At 44.6% G+C, this 17,996-nt stretch overlaps 1 long non-coding RNA gene across 1 annotated transcript; it reads left to right on the plus strand.

Annotated features, from left to right (window-relative positions):
• The first annotated feature begins 1,829 nt into the window (after window positions 1-1,829).
• Window positions 1,830-2,304, plus strand: LOC135730166 (uncharacterized). The gene is made up of 3 exons (XR_010525914.2): window positions 1,830-1,924; window positions 2,015-2,098; window positions 2,246-2,304. It is a non-coding gene; the product is annotated as an uncharacterized lncRNA (long non-coding RNA).
• The last annotated feature ends 15,692 nt before the right edge of the window (window positions 2,305-17,996 follow it).

Consider the following 17,996-nt stretch of genomic DNA (forward strand, 5'->3'; position numbering starts at 1 on the left):
ATGGCTGATTTTTTTACTTACCCTGTGGAATCTTCCAAGCTAGGAATTTTTCATTTATCTGGCTTATCAGATACACTCCGCTTTACGCATACAGAAAATGTGCAGAAGAAATATTTTCTTCTTCCTTTCCCAGATGGAAAGGTCGGTTTTCCGTTGATCCACTTGTAAAAATGAAACTTTTTTTTGTTTTGTTTTTTGTAGGAAGGAATTTTTAATGTTGATTTTTGCCTGGAAATTAATTCTTATTATATTTTAGATGCTGTTTGCCATCGTCCAGTTTATTGATGAGAAGGATCTGCCATTTGCAGTGGTTCCGCAAGTGTGGCTCCGCGAGGGCATATGCTATTGGCCTCCATTTAACCTTCGCAAAAAGGACAAAGGCAACAATTTAGCCATCCGCTGCACGCCTCCACAAAGCACCTGGGAGAAATATAATTTTAAGTTTATGAAGGGAGCAGGTAAATGGGTCTGGCATTTTATTTTACTACATTTCATTTGTGTAATTTCTTTGTCTGTTTTTGGTAGATAACTGACCCTAACATTCATTATTCACTGCTCTAGATTCTTGGCAAGAGGCAAAGAAGTATTTGGAACGCTTCCAAACAGGTTCCAGCGTTGAAACGACAGATGATGACAAGAAGGGGAAACGAAAAAGATTCTCAAATTCTAAGTTCAGACCCCAGCCCTCTTCTGATGAAGACGAGTCAAGTCTTCCAGATGCACCAGCGTGCTGTCATTTCGACAACCTTTTTGCGGTAACGAGGTTTTGGTGCTGCCCGATGCTCCTGAAGTTGCATCAATTCCAGAAAACCAGGAAAATGTTGACCCATCTGTAGACTTCAGAGCTGGTATGTAAAATGTAATGCTTCATTTGGGATCCTGGCATTAAACTGTTAAATTTTAACATTTCTGTTTCCACTTTCTCATAACCAGGTTTCTCCCCATTAGTCAAGAGTCCACTACACAGAGCCAAAAGTTTGAGTACAAGTAAGTGATGTTGTTTTCAGTTCAATTATTGTTTCATTAGTTAAAAGATTTATTTAACACATGTCCACACATGTGTGTACATGTGTTAAATAAATCATTGAAACTATTCTTTGAGAGTGCGGTTTTTCATCTATATTTTGATACTTCATCACTCGCACCCATTAATTACTAGGGAGTTGAGCGCATCTGTTCCCTTTATCATTACTTAAAAGGCAATACACTGCAGTGAAATTAAAGCTGTTATGTTTTCTCCCCAGCTTCTAAAATTTCTGTTTTCACTTTCACATAACCAGGTTTCTCCCCAGTAATCCAGAGTCCACTTCAAAGGGCCAAGAGTTTGAGTACAAGTAAGTGATGTTATTTTCAGAGTTCAATTATTGTTTCATTACTGAATATGCAGTGAAATTAAAGCGGTTATGTTTGCTCCCCCAGCTCGTCATGTATTAAGCTTTACATCCCCAGCAGCAAACTTACCCTACCAGTATATGGGTGAAAACGTTGGAGGTATGTAAAACCTTGTGCTAAACTAAGTGTTACACTTAAGTCCAATTTATTAACTGTATTTTATAACTTCAAACATATTTACATGTCAATGATTATCAATAGGAGAAAGTCATCGCTCCAATACAGGCCCTTGGACTCCCCTGGCATCCCGTGTGCAGCATGATGTTTTCAGCTTTGAAGGTATATTCTAGGTTTATGTCTTAGTGTGCAGTGTTTTAACAGTATTGAAAATTGTGACTTTAGTTTTTGTTTAAAAAAAACATGTTTGTAGATTTCCAGAGACTACAAAAAGAGAATCAAGCCCTGAGGGGGGATATCCAAGCCATGAGGGGGGATATCCAAGCCCTGAAGGTGGAGAGCCAAGCCCTTAGGAGTCACAATCAAGCCCTTATGGAGGAGAACCAAGCTCTGAGGGAACGAAATGCACAAGCAGGTGAGAACTGAGAACATGCACTCTTTCTTAAATTTAACCATTTTGTCTGTGGTGTTGGTCAAAATTTACCATGTGCCTTTCATTTTGTAGCTTCGGATGACAGTGGCTCACTTCAAGAGCAGTTGAAGCAGGTTGGGGCAATGTTAAAGACGTTTGCCCGCACTGGGCAATCAGGTACGACTTTCAAACAACACCTGTAGTGTAGTTGTTTAATTCCCAGTGGGGCCACCTGTACATGTAGTACACCTAGATATGTCATAGTTTAGTAGTTGAGGGACCATGGCTGACTTTTTTTTTTTTTTTTTCTGGGAACCCCTGTAGGTGCAGATCAGACCCTAATGTTGCGACGTCTTGGAGAGTTTGGTGATGTTGTGCGTACCATGGACAACAAAATGGACACTATGCTGCAACATTTCAGTGCCAATGTTTCTGTTGGAGAGTTATCTCTGCCAGGGGATCTGTTACTTCCCCTACACACCCAGGAAGATTTGGTGTTGCTTGACAACACTTTGAGGCAGGATACAGAGCTCCAGGAACGATTTGTAAGTGTGCAATTTCACCGTAGGCTAATCCAAAATGTAAAATTAATATTGTACACTGCATATACAGTTTGAATCCACAGCCTATCACATTTATGTATGAGAAACTTGAGAGAAATGTAATTTGTAACACTTTTTTTTTTTTAATTTTCAGCTTCGGTTTTTGGCAATCAAATGTGGGAGGGACCTAAAAACAACCATGTGGCGAATGCTTCAGAGCATCTTTTCGAATCACCTTTCTATCAATACAACCTGGACTGGTGTAGGGAATAAAGCGTGTTTTAGAGACCTGTTCCTGAAGACCATTGTTCAACGCAAGTTGTTTTTTTATATTTAACTAGATGTTTATGGCCTTATGCTATTCAAATGGCTTGACAAATCCGTGTTTTCTACAGGAGCCATCCGGAAGAACCCGGTAACCCAGGATGCCACAGATGAGGCTGTCCAGGTCAATGTTATGCGTTACCTGAAAGGTGCATCTGACCGTGAAGGTGGAAAAAGGCGACGCACAGCTGAGAGGGACCCAGAGCCGACCCCTTAAACTGGAACCCTTTCTCTATCCTGCTTAACTGATTTTCTGTTGTTAAGTACATGTCAAGTTTTGTTTATCACAGATACAAAACTTCTACACTGATTACTGGCTATACTAGCCCATATGTACCACCCCTCCCTCCATCTTCCAGTCTGGACATGGTCTAACATCTTATTTGACCAATGGTTGATACCCTAAAGCTATCCTTGCACTGCAGCTATAATTCTTATATTACTAGGTTTACCCTTTTCTCTTATTGTCCATATTTAATGCTGGTCTCTTATGTTGTCCGTATTTATTGTTGTTCACTACACTTTAACCTTGCACTGTTGCACTTTACTACCACTGATGCATACCTACTGAGCACCTTACCACGGCATACTGAACCACAGGGTCAGTCTCTGCCCTGTCACTGCAAGTGCCTTATACATGACATTCTTTTGGATCCTTGTTTTAATATCTTTAGTGTATTTTTACTGTTATTTTTGTCATGTGGATTTTTTTTTATATTCTGTTTGTTAATATGTGTGGTGTTAAAGTACCACTTATCCTATTGTTATAAATTACTTTTAAATGTGACGTTATACATCCATTTATTTGGTATCCTGCACATTCTTTGGTACCAAATATCATCATTACTTGATATAATGTTTACTGGTAGCCTCTGTACATTATTACAAATTATTGTAAGTGTTCTAATTTGCTTGTAATGTGTTTTTTTTAACAAACTTTTATTTGGAAAACTGCATGTTCTTTAGTATTTTTTTTTTAGTTATTTATATTTCAGTGCTCTTACACATCCTCTGTCAATGAGTGTTACAGCACTTTGAAATGTGCAATAAAAACGCCAAATGGGAATTGGTCTGGTTTGATCAATAATTACTCTTGATAAACTGCATGCTCTTAATAAAATGTATCGGTTACACTTTATTTTGATAGTCCACTTTAGACATTCTACTAACTATAAACAACTTTGCAACTACATGTCAACTAACTTTTAATAATTTGCAACTATACGTCAACTAACTGTCATTAGAGTATAATAGACTGTAAGGGTTGGGGTTAGGGAAGAGGTTTGGGTTAGTGGAATAAGTTGACATGCACCTGCAAGATACTTATAGTCAGTTGAATATCTGTTGAGATATTATCACAATAAATTGTTAGTAGATATTAAGCAGACAGTCTACTAATTCTCTAAAGATTGGTAGTTGATAAGTAGTTGCAAAGTTACTTATAATTAGTAAAATGTCTAAAGTGGACTATCGAAATAAAGTGTTACCAATGTATATATTAAAATATATATATACAATAAGCGGCGGGAAAAAAGCATTTGCCTCCAGCGGGCCGCGGAACAGCCGCCTTTAATATAACGGCGGCCGAACGGCGGTTGGCCGGCGGCCCAGCCGCGGAATGAAGGCAGTGGACAGTCGGCTGCCGCTTTTAAAAAGCGGCTGCCGCCGGCGGTGCGCCGTCAGACGTGTTTGCGATTACGCCTTTATGACGCTTCTACTGCCTCCAGAGCACCGCCGGTGGTCCGCCGACTCATTGCTATCTGGGAGACAGCCGGCTGCCGCTTTTAAAAAGCGGCTGCCGCCGGCGGTCCGCCGTCAGACGTGTTTGCGATTACGCCTTCATGACGCTTCTACTGTCTCCAGAGCACCGCCGGTGGTCCGCCGACTCATTGCTATCTGGGTCGTAATCCAGAGACAGGCAAAATATATCAGGGCAGGCGGCAAGCAGGCAGTATATCCAAAATACAGGCAGAAGTCAAAAACACAGGCAGATCCAGGTAACAGAAACAGATTAACAGATAACAGGCAGATACAGACACAATGGGGCGATGTAATAATCAGCCAGGAGCAGGTGAACAGGAAGTGACTTATATACAAAAAACAAACAGGAAGTGTGAAGCGTGACATGGCATGATGATTTCAAAATAAAAGTCAGAACAGAGCAGGATAACAAAATACAAGTACAAATAACAAAAATACACAGAATACAGAACAAAACCATTACAATGTCACAATATCCTCAGTATAGCAAACACTCACGCTAACTCCGCTTCTCCTTTTGTTCCGTTTCAGTTTCCAGTAGTCTCCAATCGTCTTTCAGCCACTGTGGTTTACTTCGTCCCACACAGCCAAGCCAGCTTCAGCCTGAGAGGAAAACAGCCCAACAATAAGCGCACCAAAACAGCACCAAATGAGCCCAACAACTGAACACCAACTGTGGTTTTAGATGATCCTTTATACTGCCCTGCTCGTCGTTTATTCCAATCATCAGCCGGTAATGTTAACTAGACACACCTGTGTTCAATTCGCTGATTTTCCGTCTCGCGGCGCTTACCGGAAGTTCCGGTGTTCGTCTTTTCCTGTCCGGGCGGAAACACGTCCGGGCAGAACCAATCTCTCCTAATTTCGGTTCCGCCCCTGGAAAGATCGTCACCGTGTGACACAGACACCATCGTTTATAGAGAAATATAACGCTTGTTTACGTTGCCTGCGACTCGCAGTCAGAACCGGAAACCCAAGCGTAGTCAGGGGCGTAACCTTTCAAACACACGCCGAACCCAGCTGACCAATAACAGTTGAGTAGTCATCTGACCAATCCGAGTACACTAGACATTTTGGGAGACAGGAACTAATCCGAGCATTTTCCAGACAGGGAGAAATCGGTGAGGTATGTAAGCAATTTATAAGACTCACAATGCATTAGTTCAAGTTTTAATAACATGTATGTACTATGGGATATTACAATAACGTGCTAACGTGCTAATTTATTAGCATAATTGGTGCTCTTTAATACACATGAATGCAGAGGTGGACAGATAATAAAATATTCTACTTAAGTAAAAGTAAAGTTACTGGTCTAATGACATGCGCATTCCCGAGGACGTTCTTAAGTTGTTTGACTTGACGCGAAGCTGATTGACCTCGAAGGATAATGCGCATGTATTAAAAACGCGTCGTGCAAATTAGCGGTAAAAACCCGGCTCAATTAAACAATCGCTTCGCGTCAATTGCCAGGGGTTTCTTTCATAAGAATTGAATTGAGGGTCTGCATTAGCCCTCGCCTGTCTCGTCCCTCTCCATGGCTCTTTTTGCGCGTTCCCCCTCCCAATCATCCGTGGCGCTTCTTTATCACCTTGCTATTTTATTTTTTTACTCCGTAACGGATATGATTTAAAATGTAGTGAAGTAGCCTACAATACTTTAAACAAAACATACTTAAGTAAAAGTACAGATTTTAAACCTACTCAAAAAAGTAAAAGTACACAAAAAAAAACCTCAATTACAGCAACGTGAGTAAATTTGTTACTTTCAGCTCTGCCTCGCCTCTGCATGAATGCATAAAAATGTTTTCTTGTTCGTTTATCGCTTCTGGTCTCATAAAACGAAATATGTTCATGTTTATATGTCCAGATAGTCCCGTTTTAAAACATATGAGGTTAAACTGATAAGTGATGGGAAACATTGGTTTGTAGGTATATAGCTGATTAACGCGTCGGCTGTGTACACTTCTCAACCACCCGACCATGTGGCGCTGGCAGTGGACCAAACCACTGTGAGGCAAGGGAGGGGGGAATCAAAATGTTTACAACGTTTTTTGTTGTTGCTCCGTTTGCATTTGTATGGTTTTACTTCTTACACAACTATTTTAAGTATTATAAATCATTAAATTTTAAACATTCATACATTTGCTTGCTCCGCCTATTTTTTAGCGAAACGCCCCGGCAAAGTAAAAGTAAACAAATATTTGTGCTGGAGGCAATTCTGTTAGGGTGGGGGAAAACAGGCAAATGGATCCCAGTGCGGATAACAGAAAATGTTTATTTAACAGATAATGAATGTAAACAGACAATGGCACGTCTGGGCGCAAAGGCCACTCCGAGGCAGACGGCTGGGCCGAGGAGCACACACAGACACTGGGGAGACAAGCCACACACGTTCGGGCTCCGGCCAGACAAACGAACGGTGGGAGAGAGTATAGTACAACAGTTAATTAAATCCACAACACCACAAAATGTTCCACTGCTTACTGACAGGGTAAATGATCCTCTGAGGGGAGACAGGGTGAGATGAACCAATGCCGCGGTGAATACACCAGCCAAGCTGGACCGCGGCTGCAGACCCTGAATGGGTACGCTGGACAGCGCCCAACCAACTGGCAGTCGGAGCGGAGGAGGAGAGCAGAGCAGTGGATGACCTGGCAGATAGCACTGCAGTCCTTAAACAGAAAGATGGAGAAAACAGTCTCTATAACAGTCAGCGATCACAGAAACAGTATCTAGAGAATGATTCCTGGGCAGCAGAGAGCACAGAATAAGGGAAACAATTAATGAACAAACTAGACGTATCAAAAGCAGACAACAAGACAGGACTAGAAACGAGCAAAGCTAGTAGCTGGCGAGTACATACACAGTACTGACATTGACAAACGAACTTGCCACCACACACTAAACACACAGGGCTTAAATACACTGACAAGATGACGGGATGACAAGCAACAGGTGAGGAAGACATGAGGCAATCACACTGAACAGGAACACCTGTGAGGGAAGCACACGTGAACCTGCAAAACAAACACAAGAAAACCACAGCACCAACAAGACAAAACCATATATATATATATATATATATCTATATATATATCTATATATATATCTATATCTATATCTATATCTATATCTATATCTATCTATCTATCTATCTATCTATCTATATAAATAAACAAACATAAATACACACATATATATATTGTCACGGGGTGAAGAATCACTCGACAAGTAAATGCTGTGAACACAAAGCCCCGGAGGGTGGATTTATTTACAATAAGTGATAACAGAAAAGTGAGAAGATCCGGTGAGTGCAGGCTGGTGCTCAAAGTGTCCTTCAATGCTGAATTCCAGTGAAAGTGGGTGTCCAAACGTGCTTCCAAACTGTGAGGCTGTCGGTCACTCGCTGCTTTCTGGGGGAATAAAGAGAACACAGTTAGTCCAGTATTTGTGTATGGCTCAAGACCAGAGTCTCCCTGTCTGCTCAGCTCATGTGGCTTAAATGCACCGTGGATGATTACAAGCAGCTGTGACCGATCAGCCGATGATGAGGATCTGCAGGTGTTTTGCATTTGTTACCAGGGCGACGCTGATTCCTCCGAGGACGCTCGTCACATTCCCCCCCCCTAAGCGACGTTCTGGTCCTGTGCAGAAATGGAGAGATTAGGGGTGAAATCCGGGGAGGGTGGGGAATGACCCCTGACAAACCTGCAAAAGCCGACCAGATCCGTGAGAGGCCGTCAGCGTTCGCATTGGCGGCCCCGGCCCGATGGCGCACCTCGAAGTGGAAGTCCTGGAGTGCTAGGAACCAGCGAGTCACCCTGGCGTTGGTGTCCTTGGCGCGAGCCATCCACTGTAGGGGTGCGTGGTCGGTGACCAGGGTGAACTTGCGGCCTAGGAGGTAGTACCGGAGCTCCAGGACTGCCCACTTGATGGCCAGGGCCTCCTTCTCCACGGCGGCGTACTTCCTCTCGGCTGGGGACAGTTTCCTGCTGATATAAATGACCGGATGCTCCTCACCTTCCTGAATTTGGGAGAGCACGGCTCCCAAACCTGTGTCGGAGGCATCCGTCTGCAGCAGGAAGGGGCAGCTAAAGTCCGGGGCGCGCAGCACAGGCGAGGAGGTGAGGGCTGCTTTGACCTGGGCGAAAGCCTCCTCTGTCGATGGGGTCCAGCATACTTTCTCCGGCTGCCCCTTCCTGGTCAGGTCTGTCAGGGGGGTGGCTAAAGAGGAGAAGTTGGGGATAAAACATCGATAATAACCCGCCAACCCCAAAAAGGCTCGTACCTGGGTCTTCGTCCGGGGTCTCGGGGCAGAGAGGATGGCCTCCACCTTCTTCTCTTGTGGCCGAATGAGGCCTCGGCCGACTTGGTAACCCAGGTACTTGGCCTCGGAGAGAGCTAGGTGGCATTTGCGGGGGTTGGCGGTGAGTCCAGCCCGCCGGAGCTCCGAGAGCACCCTCCGCAGACGGTCCAGATGTTCTTCCCATGCCTCCGAATGGATTACGACGTCGTCCAGGTAGGCGGCTGCATACGCCTGGTGGGGTCGCAGGATGATGTCCATCATCCGCTGGAACGTCGCTGGGGCCCCATGTAGGCCGAAGGGAAGGGTCCGGTACTGCCAGTGGCCACTAGGGGTCGAGAAGGCAGTCTTCGGCTTAGCCGCATCCGAGAGTGGTACCTGCCAATACCCCTTTGTGAGGTCTAGGGTGCTGATGTACCGGGCCCTCCCAAGGCGATCCAGCAGCTCGTCGACGCGGGGCATGGGATAGCTGTCAAACTCGGAGACTTCGTTCAGGCGGCGGAAGTCATTACAGAAGCGGAGGGTGCCATCCGGCTTCGGGACCATCACAATCGGGCTGGACCAGGGACTCCGAGATGGTTCGATTACCCCCAAGTCAAGCATCTGTTTGATTTCCTCCTCTATAGCCTGCCGACGAGCTTCCGGGACACGGTAGGGCCGTTGCCTGACGATGACTCCTGGGGGCGTCCTGACGTCGTGCTGGAGTACGTTGGTCTGCCCGGGCTGGGAAGAGAACACATCCTGGAACTGACTGACCAGGTGCTGCAGCTCGGTCTTTTGGGCGGCTGAGAGTTCGGAGTTGATGTCGACGATGACGGGGTCGGTGAGACTCAGGGCTGCCACTTGGTCCCGGGTCCCCACCCACTTCTTCAGGAGGTTGATGTGATACAGTTGCTCCTTCCGTCTCCGTTCTGGCTGCCTCAGCCGGTATGTGACTGGTCCGACTTTCTCCACCACTGAATATGGCCCTTGCCAGGTAGCCAGGAACTTACAGGCGGAGTTGGGGACCAGGACCATGACGCGGTCTCCCGGCTGGAACTCCCGTGGTTGGGCCGCCCGGTTGTAGTGGCGTTGCTGCGATTTCTGGGCCTTGCTGAGATGTTCCCGGACTAACGGCATCACCCGATCGATCCGTTCCCTCATCTGGCGGACGTGCTCAATGACAGTACGATGAGGGGCAGGCTGTTGCTCCCAAGCTTCTTTGGCGATGTCCAGGAGCCCCCGTGGTTGACGACCAAACAGGAGCTCAAAGGGGGTAAAGCCAGTTGAGGCCTGGGGAACTTCACGGACCCCAAAAAGCACGTAGGGGATCATGAGGTCCCAATCCCGCTTATCCTCCGCCGCCACGCGTTTTAGCATTTGCTTGAGGGTCTGGTTAAATCTCTCGACGAGTCCATCCGTCTGGGGATGATAAACCGTGGTCCTCAACTGCTTTACCCGCAACAGCCTGCAGAGGTCCGCCATCAGCCGGGACATGAAAGGGGTTCCCTGGTCAGTCAGGATCTCCGAGGGGAGGCCAACTCGGCTGGACAGCAGAAACAGCTCCTGGGCGATGGACTTCGCGGTGGCCTTACGCAGGGGGACTGCCTCCGGGTACCGGGTGGCGTAGTCGACGATTACCAGGATGTGCTCGTGTCCGCGGGCAGACTTTGGCAACGGGCCTACTATGTCCATTCCAATCCGCTCGAAGGGCACCTCGATGATAGGTAGCGGGATGAGCGGGCTGGGGGGAGGGGTTCTGGGTGATGTAGCCTGGCAGGTCGGGCAGGCTTGGCAAAACCGCTTCACTTCGGCCTCCAGGCCCGGCCAGTGGAAGCGGTCACGGATGCGTTGGGTGGTGTTGGCTGCCCCGAGGTGACCTGCCATGGGATGGGAATGCGCCAGCTCTAGGACGGTTTCAGTCTTGGTCCGGGGTAGCACCAGTAACCTCTTCTCCTCCCCCCTCCGCTGGGCAACACAGTACAGCAGGCCACTCTCAACGACAAAGTGTGGGAGAGGGTGAGGCCGCGGGAGGACATCCTTTCCCTCGACGACTCGCACTTGACCCCAACAGTGTTTGAGCCGATCGTCCTCCCGCTGTTCTTGGGCGAAAGAGCCCCCTCCAGCAGCCTGTTGGAAAACATCATAAAACAGATTAGCGGTTTGGGAGGGGGACTCACCTTCTCTCCCACTGTCGGAGGCGAGTAGAGCCGGTCGGCGGCGTGGTCCACGAGGGCGTCGGCGTCTTCGACGGTTCCCCTCTGGGCTGGCGGGCTGAGTAGCAGCGGTGAGTAGTTGGTCAAAACCGGGCCAATCTCTCCCAAGCAATACGGCCACCGGCAGGTCCTTCACCAGGCCAGCCTCCACCGGCCAGGTGCCTTGGGGTGATGAGATGGTGACTCTACGGGCTGGTACTTGGCGAGTGTCTCCGTGCACACAGGTAACGGGTAAGAAATTTTTCGGGCTGCTTCGGGAAGCGCACAGCCGCGCCTGGATGAGGGTGACCGCACTGCCTGAGTCCAGTAGGGCCCGGAAGCGTCTTCCTTCCACCGTCACGTCTGCTTCAGGGGCTCCCGATGGTACGTGCGGGTGGATGATGCAACCCGCCAGCCACGTTCGCGGGGAGGGTGGTGGTTCAGCGCTGGGCATGGGCTCATCTCGCGGCGGGGGAACCGTCGGCCTGCTGAGTGGTCGCGGGGTGCCTTCGAGCGGGCGTCGCTCCTGAACCACCCTCCGGGGAAACGGCGGCCGGTCCCCGGCCTCGCGGTGATGGACGGCATCCGCCAGCTCGATCGCCTCCACAAGTTCCAGGGTGTTCAGAGGGTTCCTCATCCCAACCGCCTGCCGATGAGCGCGGGGAAGAGCGCGGAGGAGGCGATCGACCACCACTCGTTCCGCTACCTGCGCTGCAGTAGGGTTCCCATCCAAGAGCCAGTGTTGAGCGATACGGCTGAGCTCGGCTGCCTGGGCACGGGCTGGCACATGGAGCTTGAACTGCCATTCATGGAACTGCTGGGCGGCGCAGATAGGCGAGAGGCCGAGTCTTGCGAGAATTTCCCGTTTAACTTCGACATAATTCTCAGCGATCGCCAGGGGAAGTGAGAAATAAGCCCGTTGGGCTTCTCCGGTGAGGAGGGGTGCCAGCGCGTGTGCCCAATCTTCCTGGGGCCACACCTCTCGTTGGGCGGTGCTCTCGAAGACCTGCAGGAAGGCTTCCACATCGTCATCGGCGGTCATCTTCGGTAGCAGGCGAGCGGCTTGGGCACGAGGATCAGGTAGCGGAACCCGGTGGGCCGCGGTGGCACGGGCGGTTGCAACCTCTTCCTCCGTCCTGCCCTGGCGAGTGGCGAGATGTTCCATTATTTGCTGCTGGCGGATGCTGACTTCCGCGAGGCGCTGTATCACTTCTTCCATCGCTGGGGGACGGGCGCGCCAACCTTTTTCGCTTTCCGGAACACTGTGGTATATAAACAAGAGCGAAAAAATTAGTGTTGGGGCGGTGAACTAGCCGGTGATTCTTCACAGAATGCCCGCATTCTCCACCAAATGTCACGGGGTGAAGAATCACTCGACAAGTAAATGCTGTGAACACAAAGCCCCGGAGGGTGGATTTATTTACAATAAGTGATAACAGAAAAGTGAGAAGATCCGGTGAGTGCAGGCTGGTGCTCAAAGTGTCCTTCAATGCTGAATTCCAGTGAAAGTGGGTGTCCAAACGTGCTTCCAAACTGTGAGGCTGTCGGTCACTCGCTGCTTTCTGGGGGAATAAAGAGAACACAGTTAGTCCAGTATTTGTGTATGGCTCAAGACCAGAGTCTCCCTGTCTGCTCAGCTCATGTGGCTTAAATGCACCGTGGATGATTACAAGCAGCTGTGACCGATCAGCCGATGATGAGGATCTGCAGGTGTTTTGCATTTGTTACCAGGGCGACGCTGATTCCTCCGAGGACGCTCGTCACATTATATATATATATATATATATATATATATATATATACAAATATATATACACACACACACATGAAAACAGTACACTAGACCAGTGGTTCTTAACGTTATTCCTGGAGGCCCACTGCCCTGCATGTTTTGTATGTCTCTTTTATCTGGCAGACTCAGTTCAGTTCATTGAGATCTCTTCTAATGAGCTGATGATTTGAATCAGGTGTGTTAAATAAGGGAGACATACAAAATGTGCAGGGCAGTGGGCCTCGAGGAATAACGTTAAGAACCACTGCACTAGACTAAACAAGACATAAAACAAAGACTAGAGAATACAAGGGAGCAGGGAAAAAGTCACAAGACACGGGAAAAATGTGGTCTAATATGACAATACCAAAACCACGTTCTCCCACACAAAACATTGTACTGTTAGAACCCTGCCATACAAAACTAGATATAATTACCAACAAGATAATGGCAGAGTCCTAACAAATTCATAATTTGATGAATTGCTACAATTGTTTAACATTCTCTACTAGCAATTAAAAATAAATCATAGAGAAACTTTTTTTCATTATTCACAAACCTATGTGGCATACAGTGGATTGGTATTATATGCCTGCCTGCCTCTCATTGCAGGTAGGCAATCAGTCCCCCATGGTGGCCCATGTTCACGGAGGCACCATCTGCCCCAAAGGAAATGCACTTCTTCATTCATGACCCTCCATCCTCCTCTGGCTGCAAAGATTATTTTGACAAATCTGTTAAATTAGATAAGTGGAAAATAAAGTTGCTATAAACAAAAGCATAGAATTTGTGTTCGAGTTGGTGTACATCATGCAGCGTTTCACATGGCAAAATCCCACACAGATATGAAGTTGTAGTAAAGTGATTGTTAGCAATGTAATGGCAAGGGATTAATTTACTTTATACCCCGTAACGAAGTTTCATAATTATTGCAGCCCTATTGAACTTTACACGAGAATAAAGCCTATAAAGTAAAACAACCTACCTATGGCATGGGAGTGTTTAAAGGAATTGTTGTCCAACCAGAAGATTGACTGGCTTCCCATATCCTGCGACAAGCGCACATAAACAATCTTGCATTCGGTGTTGGATATATTAGTGTCTCCGTCTATTAAAACGGCTAGATACTTCGCAGCTTTCAGCTTCACTGACAGGCTCTCTTAGGTATGTCAGCAATTTAATCATCTCTGCACATCTTACATCATTGTCGTATGTGGGATTATTGTCAACTCCATTTTTGTTGTGGAGTCTGATAAGTGGCCCACATTTGACGGAAGGTTCTTCTGCTTTCGCAATGAAGTATGTAATGTTCATCTTAAATGACTATCGCCCAGTAGCACTTACTCCGATAGTGATGAAGTGCTTTGAGCGATTGGTCATGACTCAAATTTGTGAGGAAATAGATGTCAGCATTGATCAGAATCAGTATGCTTATAGAAAGAATAGGTCTGCTGCAGATGCTGTTTCATCAGTTTTACACCTAGCTCTTACCCACTGGGAAAGCAAAGACACTTATGTGAGACTGCTTTTTATGGATTTCAGTTCAGCTTTCAATACAATCATACCACAGACATTGATACACAAACTGGAAACTGGACTGAGTTATTCACTGTGCAAATGGGTATTGGACTTTAACAAATAGGACACAGTCTGTAAAAATCCATAACACATTTTCTTCCTCCATCGTTCTCAACACCGGCTCACCGCAGGGCTGTGTTTTGAGCCCAATGTTGTACACAATGCTGACATATGATTGCTCTGCTAGAGTCAGCCTACAGATCAGAGGTGGAACAAATGGTGGCTTGGTGCAAGGATAACAATCTTTGCATTAATGTGAGAAAAAAACAACAAAGAAATTATTGTGGATTTCAGGAAAATCAATAGGAGTCACCCCCCTCCCATCTGTATTGGGGGGGTTAAGGTGGAAATTGTCTCAAGCTAAAAATATCTAGGAGTACACATACTGCCCTTTTTGCAAGTGAACCAAAATGTGTAAACAAAACCACATGTGTATTAAGGTCATTCATTCATTGGACAGAAATTATCAGGTGGGGGAAAGCAGGAAGAGCAAAATCATGGATATAATTCGTAATGCAATATTTGTTCTGTTACTGATTGGGTGTTATTAGCATGTAAATCAAAATGCAGACACTATTGAGGAGAACATAATACAATGTCATCTTAACGATATTATAATATTTTACAAAGACAGCATGTTCTGAAAGTTGCGCTGTGCTGAAGACGGATCAGGTATGACGTTATCAGGCTTTTGCGCCGCACAGATAGAGAGATGCGCTGTATACGCATCTTTCATTATTCATACAAATAGCTATTCATACAGTGGTCTATAGCCACGTGATGTGTTTATTTTATGTTACTAACACCCAAAGTTCATAAATAAAATAATTCAAACACAATTATTTCAGTCCCTCCAGGATTTCACGATTTATTTTTGCGGTCAAAATGACGTAAATTTCCAGAAATTTGTGCCAAAAAATAGATATTTTTCCTCTCTAATTAGGATACCAATGCTTGTATAATATTTAATAAGAAGTTCTCAAGTAATTAAATAATAAGTAAACAGTCAGTGATATAATAAGAACAGAGAAACAAAATTAAAGGGGCCATGTCACAGGACTTTTTTAAGATGTCAAATAAATCTTTGGTGTCCCCAGAGCACATATGTGAAGTTTTAACTCAAAATACCATATAAATAATTAATTATAGCATGTTAAAATTTTCACTTTGTAGGTGTGTGCAAAAATGTGCCGTTTTGGGTGTGTCCTTTAAAATGCACATGAGCGGATGAAATTCAAACACTGATCACAATGATGGTGGTTTGTTGAAATTGAAACTCAATTGTTCTGTGAATTATTTTCTCTCTGCACTAAATGGCAGTGCTGTGGTTGGATTAAGGGGTGGTTTTATTATAATAAGAGCTCCTTATGACATCATAAGGAGAGCCAATTTTCAACGACCTATTTTTTCAAGTGCTTGTAGAGAATGGTTTACCAAAACTAAGTTACTGGGTTGATCTTTTTCAGGTTGATAGTAGCACTAGGGACCCAATAATAGCACTTAAACATGGAAAAAGTCAGATTTTCATGCCATGGCCCCTTTCAAATATGACAAATAAATACAACTTCAAGATACAGATACAGTGTTTGTTTTTTGATTAACAGCTGTCATACAGTGGTTTTAAAAATTGGGTTGGTAGGATGATTTAAGGAAAATGTTATTAAAATAATTAACCACTTCAACCGCATAAATATTTGATAAATGCTTGATATAAATGAGAACATATGAATCAATCCTTATCGCCAAAACTGAGAGAGTTGCGTTGCGTAATCTTGTTTTTTTTACGGTCGCTTTTTAAAAAGTTTGAAAATGACTTACCTACAGTAAAGCACAATAGCCACAAGTCCAAAGCTACATTTTTTCCCTATAATAATAATGTGTTTACTTTGTGTGTCATTATTTTTGTGTGTATGTGACCAGACCAGTCAGTCCTCACTCGCTGACGGAATGCGCACATGTTTGCTAACGCTGAGATGAGATGATAGTGGACAGATGCCTTTCTTTTGTGTCCCAAGTTCCCAACAACTTAATATAAGGACTAAAAAAACAGTAAATTGAAATGCATTATTGCTTCAATAAGTTTTTGGCATTTATGTGAGACAGCAGTGCGACACACAGCTCACACAGACCTTTCACGTATGTATCCTCATAAGAATAATGCATTATACTAGATAACTATTTAAAACTTTAAAATTAAAAAAGATAATGTAGTGATATGTGCTGATTGACTGTTATTTGTGGGGCGCGGTGTTGCTGGTAATGGGTGCAGCGTTCTCGGTGCAGTTGTTTGGTTGTTTGGGGGAAACGAACTTGAGTTTGATTAAATCCAACCAAAAAAGGCAGGTGTGAACAAGTAAATGATGAGAGAATTTTTATTTTTAGGTGAACTATCCCTTTAAAGTGCTCTATTTTCACACACTAGTTCTGTACTAAATAAAACAAAATTCATGAGATGTAATGAACATGAACTGAAATGTGGTTTTAACATACTATCTCTGTAATATTACAAAAATGTATACCACTTGTAAACTCATAAAGTTACCCATCTTTCATACAAAGGTTCAAATTTACTACAAGTCGTAACCCTAACTTGCATCATATGCGAAAGACGATTACATTTATATGACACAAGACAGTGACTATTTTTTTGAAAACTGCGTTTACACAAGGTCATTTGTGTGAAAACTCACTTTTCAAATTGTCATAATCGATGATTAGAATGTGCTTTGGTGGGCAACTCACAGACTCTGTGTGGGCACCATGTTGGAGACCACTGGGCTAAACTCTAGATTGAGTAGTCTTGTTCCTATCTCTACCCCCCAGCACACATACCAAACAAGAACCAAACCACTTATATAATGAAAATATCGACAACATGAGTACACTAGTATGACTGTTGTTTGTAGGGGGCCTCAGATTTGGAACAGATTGCTGATAGCCTTAAGGTGTTGCCTATCTCCAACTTTAAAAGACAACTAAAAAAAAATCATATTAACCTATATTTTACATGAAACGGAAATGGATTGATAGAATGTATGTCTATGATTGCACATGTATGTATTATTATTATGTATATGGTGCGCTTCTGCGTGCTTTCATTCATTTTTAGGTTACAGGTGGAAAGTTTATATTGTCTGTACCACTACGCTTTCATAAACCATGGGCCCCCACCAAGCTTTTTTAGCTTCTTTGAGAGATCCCATTTCACTATACCCAAATTATTCTGTACCCTCAACTGTATTATTGTAATGTCTGAAGAGGTATTATGTGAAATATAAAAAGTAAAAGTGAAAAATATAAATAAAAAGAAATCTAACTTAACCTACTTGAAAAAATGTTCCACATTATTAAGCAAGTTGTAGTTCTTATACAATATGGGTATGAAAACAGATCTTTCTAAAGACAAAAAGTGTGCATTATCTTAAAAAAAGCTATTTATTTCCTTTAACAATTTATATAGGGTGGAACTAAACAGAAATCATTAAATTATTTAACGATTGAGTGAATCACATTACAGAAGGATTTGATTTTTATAGGAAAATATTAGGAAAAGACAACAATAAACAATACATGCTGGTGTCTCTGAAATACCAAGTAGCCCTCAATGTGTGATCCTTCCG

Source organism: Paramisgurnus dabryanus, chromosome 11 (genome assembly GCF_030506205.2).
Source record: "Paramisgurnus dabryanus chromosome 11, PD_genome_1.1, whole genome shotgun sequence".
In the NCBI taxonomy this organism is placed as follows: domain Eukaryota; kingdom Metazoa; phylum Chordata; class Actinopteri; order Cypriniformes; family Cobitidae; genus Paramisgurnus; species Paramisgurnus dabryanus.